Here is an 18,310-nt window from a genome sequence, read left to right as displayed (position 1 = left end):
AAAACCTCCAGAGAAATAACTCATGGAGGCTAAATGACTCTAAGAAATGTCAGACAACCACTCTGGCGGGCAGTTCGGAGCCACATGTAACCTTTGATCAAGTAAGGTCTGTATCCCAGAGAGATCAAAGGAAAAGGGAGAGGGACCCACATACAGGAAAATATTTACAGCAGCTCTTTAATGGTGGCAAAGAACTGGAAATCGAGGGGACGCTCAGCAACGGGCGAATGGCGGAACAAGTTGGGGTATATGATTGCGAAGAAATGCCATTGTGCTATATAAGAAATGACAAACAGAAAAACTGGGAAAGATTTACACGAACTGACGCAGAAAGAAAAGAGCAGAACCAGGAAAACATTGTATACAGTAATGGCAACATTGTGTGACGATCAACTCTAAGCAAAACAGTGGTCCAAGGACTTAGGATGAAAAATGCTATCCACCTCCCCAGAAAACCTCATGGAGATAGAATGTAGATAAAAGTATATTTTTTCTTTACTTTTCTTTTTCTTTATTTTTTCTTTTACTTTTCTTGAGGTTTTTTTCCCCTATATTTTCTTTCACAGCATGACTTATATGGAAATGTACTTCGTATGACTATACCTGAATAATCTATATCAAATTGCTTGCCTTCCAACAGAGAGAAGAGAATTTGAAACTCAAATTTTTTTAAAGAATATTAAAATTGTTTTACATGTAATTGGGAAAAAATAAAGCATTAAATGAAAAAGAAAATTCAGAGGCTCAGCAATAGGAAGGTTATCAGAATGTTGGACCCAGTCATAAAAGTTGCTAGTTACTAGCTCTGGAGCTCTATGAGGGGGTGAAAAGTGAGATTCATAACTCATAAGGTCATTTTTAAAATAAGAAACTTGTGTTCTAATTCTAGAAAAAAGGGGAGAGAGGAGAAGAAAAAAGGAGGAGGAGGAAGAAAGGAAGAAAAGGAGTTAGGAGGAGGAGAAATAGAAAAGAAAGAGGAAGAAAAGGAAGAGAAAGGTGAGAAGGGGAAAAGGAGTGGCAGTTGAGGCAGGGTGAAGCACAAAAAATATTTCTTTAAAAACAAGTTCACAGACCTCAGGTTAAGAACTCAACAGTGGGATTTTTCAGGCCCCTCGCGGCTCTAACATCTCTTTGTTCTGAGCCCCCTCCTAGCTCTGACATTCCCTGTTCTAAAGTCCCTTCCAGCTCTGACATCCTTGTTCTAAGGCCTCTCCCAGATCTGACATCTCCTTGTTCTAAACCTCTTCCCAGCCCTGAGATCCCCTGTTCTGATGTTGCTGGATTTCTATTCAGGGGATATCAGAGTTGGGAGGGCCTTAGAACATCAGGCCCATATCAAGCACCTGCTGTGCTCCTCGGTGAGGATTCAGACAGAAGATGGCACCGGTCCTGCCCTCAAGGAACCGAGCGTCTACTGAGAGGACCGGACAGCCATACAAATGCAGGGGACACCAGGCAAAACATGACATGGAGCCACGAAACGCAGAAGGGCCAGCAAGACAGGCCGTTGTTTTCCTTCATTCCCTCTAAGGAAATGCTAGCTCAAAGGCCCCTTCCTCTTTCTCTTCCTCCTCCTCCCTCTCCCTCTTTTTTTTCTCTCTCTTCTTTTCCACCTCCCTGTCCCTTCCCTCTCTTCCCCTCTCTTTCTCTTTTTCTCTCTACCCCCCCTCCTCTCTCCCTCCTCTCCCCCCTCTTTCTTTTTCTGTTTTTTCTCCCTCCCTCCCTCCTTCCTTCTCTCCCTTTCTCTTCTGCTCCTCCTCCTCTCTTTCTCTCCTTCTCTCTCTTTCTCTTCCTCTCTTTCTCTCTTTCTCTTCCCCTCTTTCTCTCTATTCATCATCTTCACTTTGCATCTCTATTCATGCAAGTCTTCCCTTCTGTCTTTGCTGTTTTTTACAGAGTTCTGGCGTTCCTTGTACTTCTTTGACCCCTTTCCCCCCAATTTTTCCCCAATTTCCGAATTACAGCATTCATTCACTTTCACGGAACCGCTGCCATGAGCAGGGCCCCGATCCCGGGTTCCAGAACAGAGGTATCTTACCACACTCCTCGGCCACTTTCGAGTATGGCCTGAACCAGCTAAAATATAGTTCCCAGCTGACTTCAATGTGTGGCCCTATCAATAAGGAAAGAAATAGCTGAACCTGTGTGGTTTTCCAGGTCAAATACTCAGCACCCAGGAGCCTTAGATGCACTTCAGCAGCCCCTGTTTCCACTTGCATTTGCACCAGTTTGCCAGGCACCCTGACCCTCTGTGCTCTCCGAAAGCAAGCATCTTACCCCTTGATGGAAAATCATTAATTCAGCATTATATAATATATTATAGGGTAATGAGAATATCATCAGTGTCCAAAGAGAGGTAGGAGGAAAGTGGAATTATATTTTTAAATCTATAATTTAGATTATACTGAATTTCCTCAGTGGCCCTCTGTTCCAACTCCCACATTTTACAGAGAAGGAAACTGAGGGCTGGGGAATCATTACTTGTATTTTAGAGGAAGAGGAAGAGAGGTGACTTCCAGTGCAGCTGGGGGTAGGGTGTGAATCAGAGATAGTTTTATGGCAGAAGAGGAGGAGAAAAAAGAGGAAAAGGAAAGAAGAGGAGGAGGAAGAGGAGGAGAAGGAAGAGAAGGAGGAAGAAGAGGAAGAGGAGGAGGAGAAGGAGAAGCAGAAGCAGGAGCAGGAGGAGGAAGAGGAGGAAAAAGAGGAGAAGGAGGAGAAAGAGAAAGAGGAGGAGAAGAAGGAGGAGGAGAAGGAGAAGCAGGAGCAGGAGGAGGAAGAGCAGGAGGAGGAGGAGCAGGATGAGGAGGGAGAGGAGAGAGAGGAAGAAGAGGGAGAGGAGAGAGAGGAAGAAGAGGGAGAGGAAAGAGAGGAGAGAGAGGAGGAAGAGGAGAAAAAGGAGGAGGGAGAGGAGGAGAAAGGGAAGGGAGAGAAAGCCATTTGAACACTCACTTCTAACTGCTCCCGGACACAGAGCTAAGCAAGCCCTGGGGATGCCAATGCAGAACTAGAGCCCACGTCCTCAAGGAGATTACATTCTTTTTTCTGACAGCAGAACTTAACAAACAGCAAGCAAAATGAGCTTTTCCATATTCATAGTATGCCAGAAGAGGCTGATACTCAGAATTCTGGGTCCCAGAATTATGCAGTTTCAGTAAGAATCGTCATTGCTGCTGGCTTCTCTTCAAATTGATCACAAATTCTGCATCTAATTCTGCGAGCTGCCCTGCGCGTCTGAGACGCTTTCTCGCCTTCTCTTCGGTCCATTTTTAAAAATGCTTCCAATGACCCTCTTGTTTTGATCCTTTTATTTTTCTTTCTGTCTTATGTCTAGCTTCTTTCTGCATCCCTTCCTCCTCTTTACTGGAAAAAAAGAAGGAAAAGACCAAAACCTTGTCACAAAATGATAGTCCAGAAAAACAGATTTCCCTCTGAAGGAAATTCATTGGAAGGGGGAAAGGGGTAGGGGAATATACGAAGGGGAGCTAGCGGTGGCTCAGTACACGATGGCCAGGGTGGGTTTCAGGTAAAACCGGGTGGCCTATTGCGGCCCAAAGCCTGATCTGAGCTCGCAATGGGGAGGTAAGAAAGCTGGCCAGAGTGGAAGCATCAAGGTGTGCAGCTGGCCGGGAGACAAGGGGATGACTTGTCCACGGTCACATGACAGAGGGGGAGATTGCCACCTGTCTGTGTATGGGGGGGCTCCCTCATGCTCCTTCCCAGAACACCAGGCTAAGTCCCATCTGACTTAGGGAAGAGGGGCTTCCATGTTAGGCTCTGATTTCATTAAGAGAGGTCAAAGTTAATCTAGGAAGCCCAGGGAAGGGTTCCAGAGTTTGCTCCCAACCTTACTGCACGTGACGGGGATGCTGCCCATGTCCTCTCGCCTCCAAAAGAGATGAGTGCTGAGGGAGCCGCAGGACACGAAGTCCAACCCACCCACGAATCCCCACCAAGTTACGACCAGCAAGAGTTTGGGTTCTGCCCCGGCTTGCGGATCTCCAAGGAGGGGCGACCCCCCCCACCTGCAGAGATAGCGGTGCCCTTGCTCCCGCCATTCCCTTCTGCGACATGAAGGCCACGGCCCAGTTTCCACCTACATCAACCCGGTTCCTGGAGCCCCAGGTGGAGGGCCCTCCCCGCCTCCGCCAGGCCCCGTGCCAAGTCAAGTAATGAGGAGGCCAGAACTGCCCCTCAACTGGCTCCCGGCCGGGGCCAATTTCATGAAAAGGAACTCTGTTCCCAGAGAATCTGCTAGTAGGGGGATTGCTGTCTGGGGGGTGGCAGACTCAGCCGAGCTCACCCTGTGACCGTCTCCCTGCCGGCAGGATCCTGCTCATCCCCCAATGGCCACTTTTTTCCAGAATGTCCTCCTGCCCACAGTGACCCCACACACCCAAAGCACTTTACAATGATAATGATGATAGTAATGATAACGATGTATATAATAATAACTGCTAAGGTATCGATTCTAAAGCTTTTGCGGTTTACAAAGTGCTGTCCAGCAACCCTGGAAGGCAGGGAGCACAAATAGTATTATCCCCATTTTAGAGATGAGGAAACTGAGACCCTATAAGAAAAAGCTAGGTCTGTAAGGCCACAGTCACAGGAAGAAACGACCAGAGCCAAGATTCTGTCCCAGAAGCCCTCCCTGCCTCCAAAGCCCACACAATGGAATAATCACAGTAATTGAATGTTAAGTAGTAATAGGATATTAATATCTAGACCATCCGCTAGTACAGGCTAGAACACCACACAGTCTTAGGGGCTCCAGAGATGGAAGTCACTTGTATTTACAGACTTCTAAGATCGGTAGCTTTCACCTAGATCACTCAACTACCCAAAATTAAAAACTTGAGAGGTCAAAGATGGCGCTCTGGTCCGACCTCATTTTTTAAGGAAGAAAAATGACCTTTTTCCACAGATACAGAAGCACACGTAACCCCCCCAGAGTGAGCCAGCCCACCCCACTGTCCCGTGATACTTCCTGAGCATGAACCGAAGCGGAGCAGAGGATACGTCTCAATTGAGAGTCAGGGATGACTTGATGTTCAAATCGTATCCCATATCAATGAAGCAATCTCTGCCTCAGTTTCCTCATCTGTAAAAGAGAGATGATGATAGCACCGACCTCCTGTGATTGCTTTGAGGATTTAAAAACAATTTTGCAAACCTTAAAGGTGCCATATAAGTGCCAGCTGTTAAGTGTCGATAATGTGATTTTTAAAATAGTATTAAAAGAGCAATTGGCTGGCAAGCGGGGGGATTTCTCAGTTCAGGGGCTGCGCTCACCAGGCCACAGACATTGTGCCCAGGAGCATCACCCCTGGAGCTCCAACCTAGTTTGGGAGACTCTGCCATGAGGGCTCGGGTTGACCCCTGGCTACACAAAGCTTAGCCTCCAGACCTCCTCCAAAGCCTGTGCAATAAACACCGACATCCGGCTTCCTCTCTCTGAGGCACCTCATCGCTCTCCAAATAAACAGTGAGTTCCCCCCAAAAAAGAATCTTAGTCACCAAAGGAAAAACAAAACAATATACATCACACCATCCCCTGAGGAGCCGCGGGGAGCCTGGGGCCCCACCTGGAAAACAACCACACCCTGGCCATCCTCCCAATCTTTCCTGGTCTTAAAGGCCTCTTGTAGAAATGAGACAGTTATCTTCTGCTCAGTGGGAAGAACCCAGTTCTGGAGAATAAGGTCATGGGTTCAAATCCCACCTTTGAAACTTACTCCCTGTGAGATCTTTGGCAAGTCTGTGGGCCTATAATAATATATAATATAATATATAAATATAATAATATACAAATATAATAATAATATAAATTATATATATATATGTATAAAATGCCTATATAAAGCCAATCCTCATCTATGTGGTGACAATATTGTACCAGATAACTTCTCCAGAGCTTCTGGCCTTTAAGCTGGGATTCTTTGCTTTTTTCTTTTCTTTTCTTTTCTTTTTTTTTTTGTTTATTGTTTTCTTTATTTTTCTGGTTATACATGTACACTAATTTTTAAAAATACACATTTCTTTTCATGTTAGCAGAGAAAAAAGTCAGAACAAAAGGGAAAAACACGAGAGGAAAAAAAAATCAGAAGGAAAAGAAAAAAAAGTGAACTATGGTTTTTTCCACGCTCCATGTCAAGGCTAGGATTTGAATGCATGTCTTGCTGATGACTAGACTAGCCCTGAAGTCATTTCCTCTCCTCAACCCCCTACTCCCCCTTTTATAGATAAGAAAACTGAGGAAAAGGAGGGGAAAGATTTGTCTACGGTCACAAGGCAAGGCAATGGTGACCAGGCCAGGATTAAGAACCCAATCTCTTTCTCCTATCCTGAACTGACTCCTTAGCTGGAGACCCGCCATCGACTGTCCAAGAAGTTTCCACTTTCAAAGTGCCCACAGATAAATCATAAGCGTTTCCATTTGGATAACGTCCCCAGCCTCCTGGCAGGCTAAGGCCCTGCTTTCCACGCTGGGAGCGAGCCTTTTTTTCCCTTCTAAGTAGTTACCCAACTTTGCCCTTTTTATAAAAAAAACAAGATGGGAGGCCCAAAAACTTGAAAAAAAAGAAAGTCACGAAGAACCCAGGGAAGAGCGCGGGCTAGAGTTCAGAGGCCCACTGGTCCAAGAGCCTGGGCAGAGGCCCTGTCTGTCTGAAGCTCGAGTGCTTCATCTTCTAAAGGAGGGGCCTTTTGTGTGCACTTAAGGACCCCTTTGAGAATCTGGGAAAGGTTGGGGACCACTGCTCAGAATCAGCTTTATAAGTGTGAAAAATACTTAGAATTATAAAGGAAACCCGTGATGTTAGAATGCTGTTATTAACAAATATTTAAAAGGAAGTTCACAGATGTCAGATTAAGAAATCCTGAACTAGATGGCTTCTAAGAGCGCTCCTAACCTAACATTCTAATGTTAATATTAATATTCTAATAATTAGAATTAATAATTCTAATACAATTAATATTCTGATATTAATATTCTCCCTTCCCCTATCTAAACTCTGACCTTCCCAGTGGAGACCCTTCCCAGTTCTGACATTCCCTGTTCTGAGATCCTAGCTCAAATATCCCCTGTTCTAAGGCCTCTCTCAGGCTGACCTTTCCAATTCTTGGGTCCCTCCCATTTCTGATATTCCTGTTCTAAACTCTCCCAGCGCTGACATTCCTGTTCTAAACTCTCCCAGCTCTGACATTCCCTGTTCTAAATTCTTCCATCTCTGACATTCTCTGTTCTAAACTCTCCCATCTCTGACATTCCCTGTTCTAAGCTCTTCCATCTCTGACACTCTCTGTTCTAAACTCTCCTAATTCTGACATAACCTATTCTAAGCTCTCCCAGCTCTGACATTCCCTGTTCTCAGGCCCTTCCCAGCTCGAACGTTCATTCTCTGTCCTAAGGCCAATCCCAGACACACCATTCTAGCATTCTAAGATGGAATGATTAATTTTTGCAGTGAGATTTCTTCACTGTGCTCTGGCAACTATCAACAGACATGCCTTGGGCTTCCATCCCCACCCCCCAGCACTTCATGGACACAACTCATCTTTCTCATCTGTACCAACAGTTTCCCTTCGTTCCCTTACAAAGAGCAATGAGCTAAGGATTTTGGAAGCTCTCAGTCTGCCTTCTCGATATAAGCCAAGAGTCCTAAAGGGTCAGAACTGGGAGGGACCTTCCTTCCTCACATTCTGGGTGCAAATGTTTGGCAGCAACTCGGAATAAAAAGATGGTCCCCCTGGGCCAAATCTCTTCCTCTCTCAAGGTTCAAGTCCCCTTATCTAGAAGATCAAGGCTTTGACCTTTAGGATCCTTCCCACTGGGCCACTCCCTCACTGCATTCTGATAGTCTCCGATCTTTTAAGAGCAAACTTTTATATTAAGACAGAAGCAGGAAGGTATTTTGCCAAACTTGGGTCTGCTCTCACAAGCAAATGTTTCCTTAAATTATCAAATCACATTTCACTGAAATCCAAGAAGCAGATTTTCTTAATAAGAACACTGGTATGCTGGGAGGATGGGGAACCCACCCCACAGAGCTTTTGTTCCCATTTCAAAGTCCATAAACTCCTTGAGAACAGCAACCGTATCATTTTTATCTTTGTATCTCTACCACCTAACATGGTGCCTGGCACACAGTAGGTGCTTAATAAATGTTTGCTAATTGAGTTCATTTTTCTCGCTAATTGAGTTCATTTTTCTCTGATTCTGAAGTCAGATGCCTTGGGCTCAAATCCCATCTCTGATGCTTACCACTTGAATGAGCCTAGTCAAATAAGATCCAGTTTCCTTATCTCTAGAATCAGGAGGTTGGACCAAATAGTCCCTGAGCCGGAGCTCTCTACCTATGGTTGCCCGATAAAGGTTTGCCTTTGCTTCCAGGGAATTGCATCCACTGGCTGACTATAAAAGGTAAATATACCAGTGGGGGCTCCTGAGCTCCAGCTCAGGGAATTTGAACCCACAGAATCCCCGTAACGGGCAGTCTGTCAGAGAACTCAACCAGAAAACACTCCAGCGAACGAGCTGAGGAAATTTCCGAGGACACATTACACAATGGCAACTTCCAGCTCTGATATTCCTTGTTTCATGACTCCAGAGAAGTTACTTAACCTTTCAGCTGCAGAACAGGTGCTGGCCCGCATTGGTAGAGGGAATTTCCTCACGGTGAGTTCCCCCCACTTACAAAAAGCGACTTCAAAAAGTGACCTCAGGTCACTTTGGAAGGACAATCCATAGCTAAAATGACTAATGTCAACTGAGGTGACTATTCCCCAAGTAAACATCCAATTCCATTCCACTCTACGAAGCGTCTTAAATCTTAGAACTAGATTCTTTTTGGGGGGAAGGGCAGAAGAAGGGTGAGTAGGATGGTTAATACTTTTTTTTTTGGTGGTGATGGTCTGACTTACTTAAGCAGTTACCTTGGAGATTCTCCTATTTATTCACTTTGCATACAGGGAAAATTACCCATAATTACCACTTGGACCCCAAAACCAAGTCAATGATGCCTGAGAATCACTGGTCTCCCACTGTGATTCCTGTCAAAGGACACCATCTGACACCAGGAAGCTGGCACCTTGTACCAGGGCCTGTTCCTTTATGCCCAAGAAAGCCCTAATGGTTTCAAAGTATATTTCAGAGTCCATTTACATGACAAAAGGGCTCGATTTTTGCTTATTCCTTATGAGATCTCGGGCAAGCACCACCCTGAGCCTCGGCTTCCCCATCTACAACTTGAAGACTGGACTAAATGGCTCGGATGTTTTATAGCTCCGGATCTTGAGTCGGGCAATCCCATTCACAGATGAGAAAGCTAAGGTTCAAATAAGTGACTGACTCAAAGTCCTGTATCTAGGGAAATGTCGCGCACGGCTAAGCAAGAGTTGGAGGCAAGATTCAGATCCCCTTCTCTGTGACTCCAAGTCTAGCGCTCTTCATACTCCATCACACTAGAGAAAGCTGTGGAAACCGTAAGCTTGGCAGGACTCATTTCCTGAAATCATATCAGCTTTCAAATGTCTCTTCAATGATAGAAAAAAAGAACCATATGCAAAGAAGGCTGGGAATAAGCACAAGCTCATCCAATTTTGGAAGACATTTAACTCGTAAGATCAAAAATGTTCATTGAGCAGACTCTCAGACGCAAACTCTCCCATCTGACTCCTGCCACGTCCCCAACCTCGTTCATTATCTCCCTGTAGGTTCACTGGGTTTTGCCCAAGCCAATAGAGACTGATGCTTCTTCCCCCAAAAGGCCAGGGTCAAGGTCACACAGCCATGGACGTGGCAGCTAAATGTTAAAAATAGGACTGACCCACCATTTACACGTATTTACACACACGTATACACATCTCCCATACCTAGGACATCTTCCAACTCCCTATCAACCTTCTGGGATTTATGCCAACTCTGAAAATGCTCTCTACCCATTATCTACTAAAAATCCATTAAAATAGCTCAATTCATTTCTTCCCTCCAGGCCTCAGTTTCCTCATATGTAAATGTGAGTGGATTAGAAAAGACAATCTCTGAGATGCTTTTCAATTCTGACATTCTCTGTTCTAAATTCCCTCTCAGCTCCAAGAGTCTGTGTTCTAGGCTCCCTCCCAGCTCTGACATTCTCTCTTCTAAGGACCTTTCTTGTTTGGACAGTGTGTCCTAAATTTTCTTCTAGTCTGAAAAGTAAACTCTCTCTCAGCTCTAACACTCTCTGTTCTAAACCTCCTCAGTTCTAAGAGTTTATGTTCTAGGCTCCCTCTTCTAAGGTCTTTCCCTACTTGAACTTTAGTGTTCTAAGGTCTAGTGAGCTAGAACAATAGAGGTAGCTTAGTAAGTACTAAGTAGTACTTAGTAGAGCTAAGTAGAAATTCTAAGTTTCTTTCTAGATCTAAGAACTGTGCTCTAGGTTCCTTCTTAGTCTGATATTCTCTGTTCTAAATCCCCTCTCAGTTCCAGCTCTGACATTTTCAATTCTAAGTTCAGTCCCTCTTTGGTCAGTGAATTCCAACTTCTCTCCTAGGTCTGAGAGTCTATGTTCTAGGCTCCCTTCCAGCTCTGACATTCTCAGTTCTAAGGTCCTCCCCTCTTTGGTCAGTGAATTCTAACTTCCCTCCTAGGTCTGAGAATCTGTGTTCTAGGCTCCCTTCCAGCTCTGACATTCTCAGTTCTAAGGTCCTCCCCTCTTTGGTCAGTGAATTCTAACTTTCTTCCCGGCTCTGAGAGTCTGTGTTTTAAGCTCTCTCCCAGCTCTGACATCCTCTATGGGCCTTGCTGGCTTTGACAATCTCTAGGATTCTGACATCTTGTTTTGTGAGAATTCTTCTCATTTGTAAGTCATTCCACAATCTGTGTCTTTCAGATTGCAAACATGAATCAGAGAAATTAAGAACTGAATGGGACGTCAGAGACCAGCTGCTTCTCTATTTGAGGAAAGGCGTCTTTAGTATGTTTTATTTCATCTTCAAAAGCACCTTCTTTGGGCCCGAGGGGTGACAGAGCTAAGTAATAGGCGTCCTTACCCTCACAAAACTTACAATCTAGAAGAACCCCTCCCCAGGCAAAGGGAAATATTCATCCTCTAGTCCATTTTTTGGTTGTTCAGTCATTCCAGGCGTGTCTGCCTCTTCCAGACTCCATTTGGGGTTTTCTTGACAGAGATAATGGAGTGTTTTCCCATTTCCTTCTCCAGCTCATTTGACAGATGAGGAAACCAAGGTAAACAGAATTAAGTGACTTGCCCAGGGTCACACTGCTAGTAAGTATCTGAGGTTAAGTTTGAACCCATAAAAGAGTCTTCCTGATTCCAAGCCCAGTGCTCTTTCCACTTAACTGCCTGATTTTACAAATAAATAAATAAAATAAAATCCAAATCAGATGAGGGACAGATAACTTTCGCAGTACACAGTCGGTGCCAAATAAATGCTTCTGATAACTCCATTTCTTCTGGGGCAAACCTATTACTTGCAGAATTCAAATCCTGGCTCTGTGTGACTTTAACAGGTCTTGCCTTGAATGAAAGGATTTGTAAAATAATCTCAGCTGAAGAAGCTTGAGAAATCTGGCCCCTGATACTAGGTAGATGGCCTTGCTCTACCAGTATTCCATATAGTAGATGGAACAGTGGACACAAAGGCAGGAAAGTTTGGGTTTAAGCTCCCCCCACCCCTAGTCCTTCTCACTATAGGACATTGACCAAGTCACCTGACATTTCTAAGTGTCCATTTCCTCATGTGCAATGCATGACTGTAAAGTCCCTAGCTCTAGACCTGTGACTTCACCTAGCCATGAATGCCCACGACAGACCTAAAACAGGAAATCAGCGCAAACGTTGACCGGAACAGTGTTCTGTGATGGGGGAAAAAAGCTGTTTGTTTTTTTTTAATACACAATGAGAACATTTATGTAAATCCAGTGAACAAGAAAAATGGTGTAATTAAAATAAACAATCGTGGCTGAGTGGACATAAACACACCTTCAGTCCACAAGGCTCAGTGGAAAAACGAATGATCCTTCAAATTACACAACTGAGTTCAAATCCTTTCACTGTCACTTAGTACGTGAGCATGTTTTTCAGCTAGTGATGTAACCTTCTCTAGGCCTCAGTTTCCTGATCTGTAAAAATGAAGGGGGCTGGGGTATCAACTAAAGGGTCCCATACAGCTCTGACGCTCTAGGGGTTTGCAACACTATGAGACAGAGTCAGTATACATTAGGTAGTTTCCCTGAACAGACGTTTCTTTGTTACAGGGGAAAACAAGGATGGACTAGGTATATATGACTGTGATTCATTAAGAAAACTTCTTAAAAAAGAAATAAAATGTTCATTTGCCACAAGCTGTCTTTCCCTTCAAGCAGATCCGAGCAAATCTGCTTCCAAGCCCTATTTATTTAGAAATCCCAATAAAAACTGTTTTCCGGCTTAAAAAATGAGCCCGGGGAAGGCCAGCCTGAGTGAGGAGGATGGGAAGATCAGCTCCAGAGCCCCTCCTAGCTCGGCCTGTTTGCCTCTGAACACCAACACCTTAACGGCCCAATCTGGAATTCCTGGCTATTTTCAAAGTCGAACACACACACAAGGAGAGTGAATGCCCAGGGTAGAAAAGTTACTGATTAAACAACTTACTGAGCTAGGCTGGCAAGACCCTGCCCGGCCTCCTGGAAACCAATTTTCCCGAGCTGCTACAGTCAAAAGGCCTTAGCTCAGCTCCAAGAGACTAGACAGCATAGGAAGTCTGCTGAGGGAGGGAGGACTAAAGTATAGAGAGGGAGAAAATGAGAGGTGGGGGAGGAAACATTGGGTACCAGGTCCAAAAGCCACATTACCCCTCCAAGAGATAATGGATGATCTGGGGAAGTTAAGTATCAGCCTAGCATGAAATACAGACATCAGAACCAGTTTTAGGGCAAATTATGGATGTCAGACGCTCAATTATCTCCCCAGAGATAATGAGGTTTAAGTGCAGTGGCCCTGGCTACCGGGAAACGGCCTGGTACAGCTAGCTGGCTATTTAAAAGGTCAGATTCTGGGTGTGGGGTAATAGGTCATTTCCAAGAAGCTGGGGGTCACCCATCCTTCTTTCGGGGCCCCTCGCCTCCCATGGGTTCAGGCCCTCACCGGGGGACCGGGCTGCCTGGGCCTGACTAGGCTTGGGGGCGGGGAAGGCAGGATGACAGAGAAGGGGAAATCCTATGCAGCTCCCGGGAGAGTTGGGGTTACGTTGGAGCTGGCCGCCTGAGCCCTTAATCCCATCAAAGTGACTTTGTTGTTCTTCCAGCCAAGCCTCCGAGCAGATGCGGGGGAACCAGGAAAGCGGAGAGCCTCTCAGGCCGGCCCAGCACCCTTAGGGACACACAGGGAGGACCCCACGCGCCCTCATCCCCTAGCCATCGGCTTCCCTTCCCCGGCCCTTTGTGTAGGAAGATGGAAATCCACGCGGAACTTGGGCGCGCCAGGGAACACGAGCCCCGAAAGAGGCTGGCGAGGGAGCTTTTTAGCGCCCCCGGGGAAAGGGGTGGCCCGGAGCCTGGTCCGCGGGGTATCCCCCCGCGAGCCGCTCTGCCGCCACAGCCGGTCTCCGGGCCTTTCCCACACCCCGGGCGCCGGGGGTCCCCAAGGGCTCCGCGGAGGTTCAGTAAAGTGGGGGTCTCTCCTTCAGTGCCCCAGCTGCCGGCTGCCTCCGAGGACGCTGGTCTCTCCCTGGGATCCAAGCTCTGATCTCCTATCCCCCACCTTCACCCGCACCCCCAATCTGGGGAAATCCACTCTAAGCGAGCCCAAATCCAGACAGCGGTCCGATCCCTCACTCCGCCTTTGGGCGATCCACTAGCTCCCAGTCCAGGATCCACTAAAGAACCCGGACGCAGGACTACGGAGGGACTGAGAGGAGATCCACCCGTCCCCAGTCTCAGCTCGCCCGCGGGGCCTCAGAATCCCGGCCGAGGCTCCCCTCCCCCCAGTTCGCAAGTCCGAGAGGGAGATCCCTTGGGATCTATTCCGGTGCCCACTGCCGGTGCAGCGGACCTCGAGCTTTCCCCGTCGCCCCCACCCCGGGTCCTCCCCGGACGCTCGGGGAACTTTTCTCCCGGGGCAGAAAGTTTCCGGCCGCCAGTCACTCACTCAGCCGCCCGGGTCCGTGGGCTCCGCAGCCGCAGCCTCCTCCTCCGCCGCCGCCGCAGCCGCCTGCTCCTCGATCGCCCCTCGCCCCGGGGACAGCCATCGCCCGCCCTCCACCTGCAGCGCTTTCGCCCCCTAGCCGGACGGGCGGGCAGCCGGACTCCCTCCCACTCTCACGCCCCGCCCCTCCCCGCCGGCCCCACGGCGCAACCTACCCCGAGGGGCCGGAGCTGCGGGACACCTGCCGCCACCTGCGCCGAACCCCGCTGCGCTGCCCAGCCTCGGCGGCCGGCGCGCAGCCTACCCTGATGGGGCGAGGAGGGTGGGGGGCGCCGGCGGGGGGCGGGGCCGGCGTGAGGGGCGGGGCCGCGGGGCCGGGGGCAGCTAGAGGAGGGGGCGGGGAAGCGCCTCCGTGGTCATGGCAACCTCGAGTCCGGCGGCGCCTGCGCCGGCTGGGGCCCGGGGCGGAGCTGCGCGTGGGGAGCGAGAAGGGGGCGGGCCGGCTGGACGTCTGCCCCGGAGCTGGGTCGGGAGCTGTTGGCGGGGCAGAACCTGGGAATGATACTCCGAGGAGGGGAACGGAAGGTGGGCAGTAGCCGCGGGAGGATTCCCCCCTCCCCGGGCCCGAGGGAAGCTGGGGACCAGCCCGAGAGAGCGCCGGCGGCTGGTCCCGGAGGTCCAAGTGAACAGACTCGTCTCCGCGCTCCTGCCCAGCCCAGAACCCGGCCAGCCTGCGCTCTGCCCTTAGAACGCCCGCGCTGGGTCTGAGCTCCAACCTTGCAACATCTGACCCTGAGCTTAGAACGGTCTTTGGTGTGACCTTAGGACGTCTGCGCCCCGAGCTTGGAACGTCTGCGCTGGATCCAGAGAGCATCCGAGCCCCAACCTTGGAACACCTGACCCTGTTCCCATTCCCCACGGATACGTGGTCTTTCGCCCCTCTTCCCCCACGCACCCCTGTGGTGGCGTAAGAATTTCAGCCCCCTTGCCGCAGCTCCCCACCCCCACGCAGGCAACCCTTACAACCACAAGTGAGGTGCCAGTGCCCTGCCGTGGGGAAAAGGGGGAACAGCACCTCTGGGACCAGGGGAGCCGGCCGGGCGGGGATCTTCCGCATTGCTTAAGGTCAATTTCCTCTTGGACACTTCCTTGCCTGCTGGGCGAGTCTGCGCAACTCCTTATCTCTCTAGCCTTCTGCCGCTCTCCAGAGCTGGACTGAGGGGGTGTCCCTTCCCCTGGGATTTTCTGAGCTCCCTCCGTGCGTCCCCACCCCCGAGACCCTAAACTCGCTGAAGGATTTTAGGCAAGTTACTTAAAAGCAATTGCTCAGCTGGACCCTGCGTTCACCACAGGCTAAATACATTTTTTAAAGTAGAGATTTTTGATTTCATCAAAAATCCGGCTTCTCTGACTTCCTCCGGGTCTCAGCTCCAATCCCAATTTCTGCGAGAAAGCTTTCCCGGGGGCCCTTAATATCAGCGCCTTCCCCCTGAGATTACCCCGTGTTTATGCGGTGTTTGTATATAGCTCTTTATGCTGTCACCCCACTGGGCTGTGAGCTCCTTTGTGGGCAGGGACTCTTGCCTTTCTGCAGCCTAGCACAGTTCCTAGCACCCAGCAGGCATTTAATAAATGTTTAGTAGTGACTGACTCCCTTGGTACATCATCTCGGTAATCAGTCTTCGAATTAGTCGCCTAAAGCACTGAAAAATGAAGTCCCTGTGGGCTGAGGCGGAGATGTCATAGTTTGTGGGAATCGGGGCTTCTCAGAACTTGAACCCAGTATTTCTACCTTCTGAATCCAATTCTCCCTGTGCAACAAGAAAACCGTTCGGTTCTGCACACATAGATTGTATCTAGGATATCCTGGAACCTATTCAACATGTAAAGGACTGCTTGCCATCTGGGGGAGGGGGTGGAGGGAGGGAGGGAGGGGAAAAATCGGAACAGAAGTGAGGGCAAGGGATAATGCTGTAAAAAATTACCCTGGCATGGGTTCTGTCAATAAAAAGTTATTAAAAAGTTAAAAAAAAAAAAAACTTGAACCCCAGGTCTTCTTCTGCGGCTAGGCTCCTCCCAAGCTGCCTGTGTCCCAGATATATTAATACCTTTGTTCTGAAGGAAGATGGACCGCACTCGCTACAATCATATTCCCACGACACCTAAAGCTAGAGAGGGTACAACTTCTGTCCGGCGGTTTATTTGAGAAGACGGGTCCCCTTCAATCTTAGCAGTGGCTTCAATGAAAAGGTATTGATGAGAGTAAAACTACTTGATCTGAGCGAGCCCTGTAAAATTATGTAAAATCACCAACAAAATGTCTCCTTTGATCAAAAACCCAAATGGTTCTTGCATCCTCTTGAAGAAAGTCGCGACTCCAGGTGAGATTTCACATCCACTCGTGAATTCTTAGACCCCTGCATGAAATGGCTCTTCAGAAAGTGACCCTTTCTCTCTTGAGAAGGAGATGCACGCCAATTGAGTCCCTCTTGGTGTTTCTTTAACAATAAGGCTTTTTACCATAGCCTTCCTCTTGACCCCATGCCTTGGACAGCTGACCCTCACCTATTCCTGCCTCACGTCTTCTTCAGTATCCTCAGCCCTCATCAGTATCCCTGACCTCATCCTTTTAAGTGGAATTAGCAATAGTCTAATCAATATCTCATAACCAAGCATCAATTAGGCACCTACTATATGCAAAACGCTATGATCAATTCTAGGAAGACAAATCCAAAAGTGAGCCAGTTCTGCCCTAAAGATGCTTCTTGTCTACTTTGGAGGCTGCAGCGTGCTCCAACATAAGGGAATGCAGGAATGGGTGTGGGAGGAGGATGCTAACAAACAGAATTTGGAAATGTCTCCAGAAGGAGATGGCCTTTCCGTTTCAGGTTTGTTTGTTTTTGCTGAGGCAATTGGGGGTAAGTGACTTGCCCAGGGTCACACAGTCAGGACGACTTAAGTGTCTGAGGCTACATTTGAACTCAGGTCCTCCTGATTTCAAGGCTGGTGCTCTATCCGCTATATCAACTAGTTGCCCCTTCAGCTTGAATTTTGAAGGGAACTGAGGTTTCAGAAGAGGAGGAGAAAAAGGGGAGAGTGTTCCAGGTATAAAAGAGGCAAAGATACATCAGGGGGAGAGAGACGTAATGGACAGGTAAGTAGGTTGATTTAGCTAGAGCAGAATGCATAAAGAAACTCCTAAAAGACATGCACAAGTTTGGGAAACTGCAAAATTATTTTAATATCTCCAAACTCTACCCCGAAATAAAAGCCCATTTTCCAAAATATCCTCATCCTTCTGGTGATGTTGTCTTTAAACCACGGAACACTGTGGTCTCTGAAAACAGAAGCTGGCGATCACCCAGAGGGCAAAGCAGAGATGTGTGGGCGGCTAGACAGTCTGGTCGTGGAGGTCCAAGACTGGATGGAAACGAGAGAATCCCAGATCGTCTAGGCCTTAACCAAAAAATGAGATTGACTTACCCGTTGCAGGAAATGGACAAGGAAAGCACACTGATTCAGTTAGGGTTAGTCTATGCTGGCTGGCTGATCAAAAGTCTGTTTTGCTGGTTATTTTTTAGCCAGTGGGAGGCTTCTTAAGTGGTTCAAGCCTTACTTAGCTCCCCCCACTAATTAAGTCTAGAGGACAGCTTCAGTATTTTGTAAGGAATAACCACATGTCAGATGCTGTTCCTACCACGAGGGGCATGGTAAGTGTACAGAGGCTGCCACTCATCCCTGTGGCTTGGATGGAGTGGCCAATGAGGGTCGGCCGTGAGACAACGTGCGGATGCCTTTCGCCTGCTTCCAGTCCAATCACGTGGAAACTTTGGATAGCCACAAACCACTGAGGTGTTAACACTGTAGTGCTGAAAAGTCTTGTATTTTTCTGCAGAATCAGAGGGGATGACTCAGTAGTTGCTGAGGCAGAATTGAATGTGCATACAAAAGGCATTACTTGACGGTCACTGGATTTGTTCGTTTGTTTTTCTTGTGGTTTCCCTTTAGGAAAGCTGCTTTGAGCTTTTGGGTGGGGAAGAGCAGCTGGATGCATTCTACTCCCCAGCCACCACTGGCCATGGGTCCATTTATTTCTTTTATGTTTGTCCTTTTTTGATATGAGACAAATAAGCGAAAGAGGAACATGGCGAGGCCTAGGGATTTAAATCAGAGACACCACCAGCAAC

The 18,310-nt window shown here is 47.9% G+C and overlaps 1 protein-coding gene across 1 annotated transcript in view; it reads right to left on the bottom strand.

Moving 5' to 3' along the window:
- KIAA1671 (KIAA1671 ortholog) overlaps positions 1 to 14,217 on the bottom strand; it is a 210,837-nt gene extending 196,620 nt beyond the window's left edge. The window contains 1 exon segment of the mRNA XM_051973010.1: positions 14,127 to 14,217. The gene's annotated coding sequence lies outside the window, so the exon portion shown is untranslated.
- Between the last annotated feature and the right edge of the window lie 4,093 nt (positions 14,218 to 18,310).

Source organism: Antechinus flavipes, chromosome 1 (assembly GCF_016432865.1).
Source record: "Antechinus flavipes isolate AdamAnt ecotype Samford, QLD, Australia chromosome 1, AdamAnt_v2, whole genome shotgun sequence".
NCBI classification, from domain to species: Eukaryota; Metazoa; Chordata; class Mammalia; order Dasyuromorphia; family Dasyuridae; genus Antechinus; species Antechinus flavipes.
The sequence above is the reverse complement of the archived record's forward strand: the minus strand, read 5'-3'. Positions and strand labels throughout refer to the sequence as shown.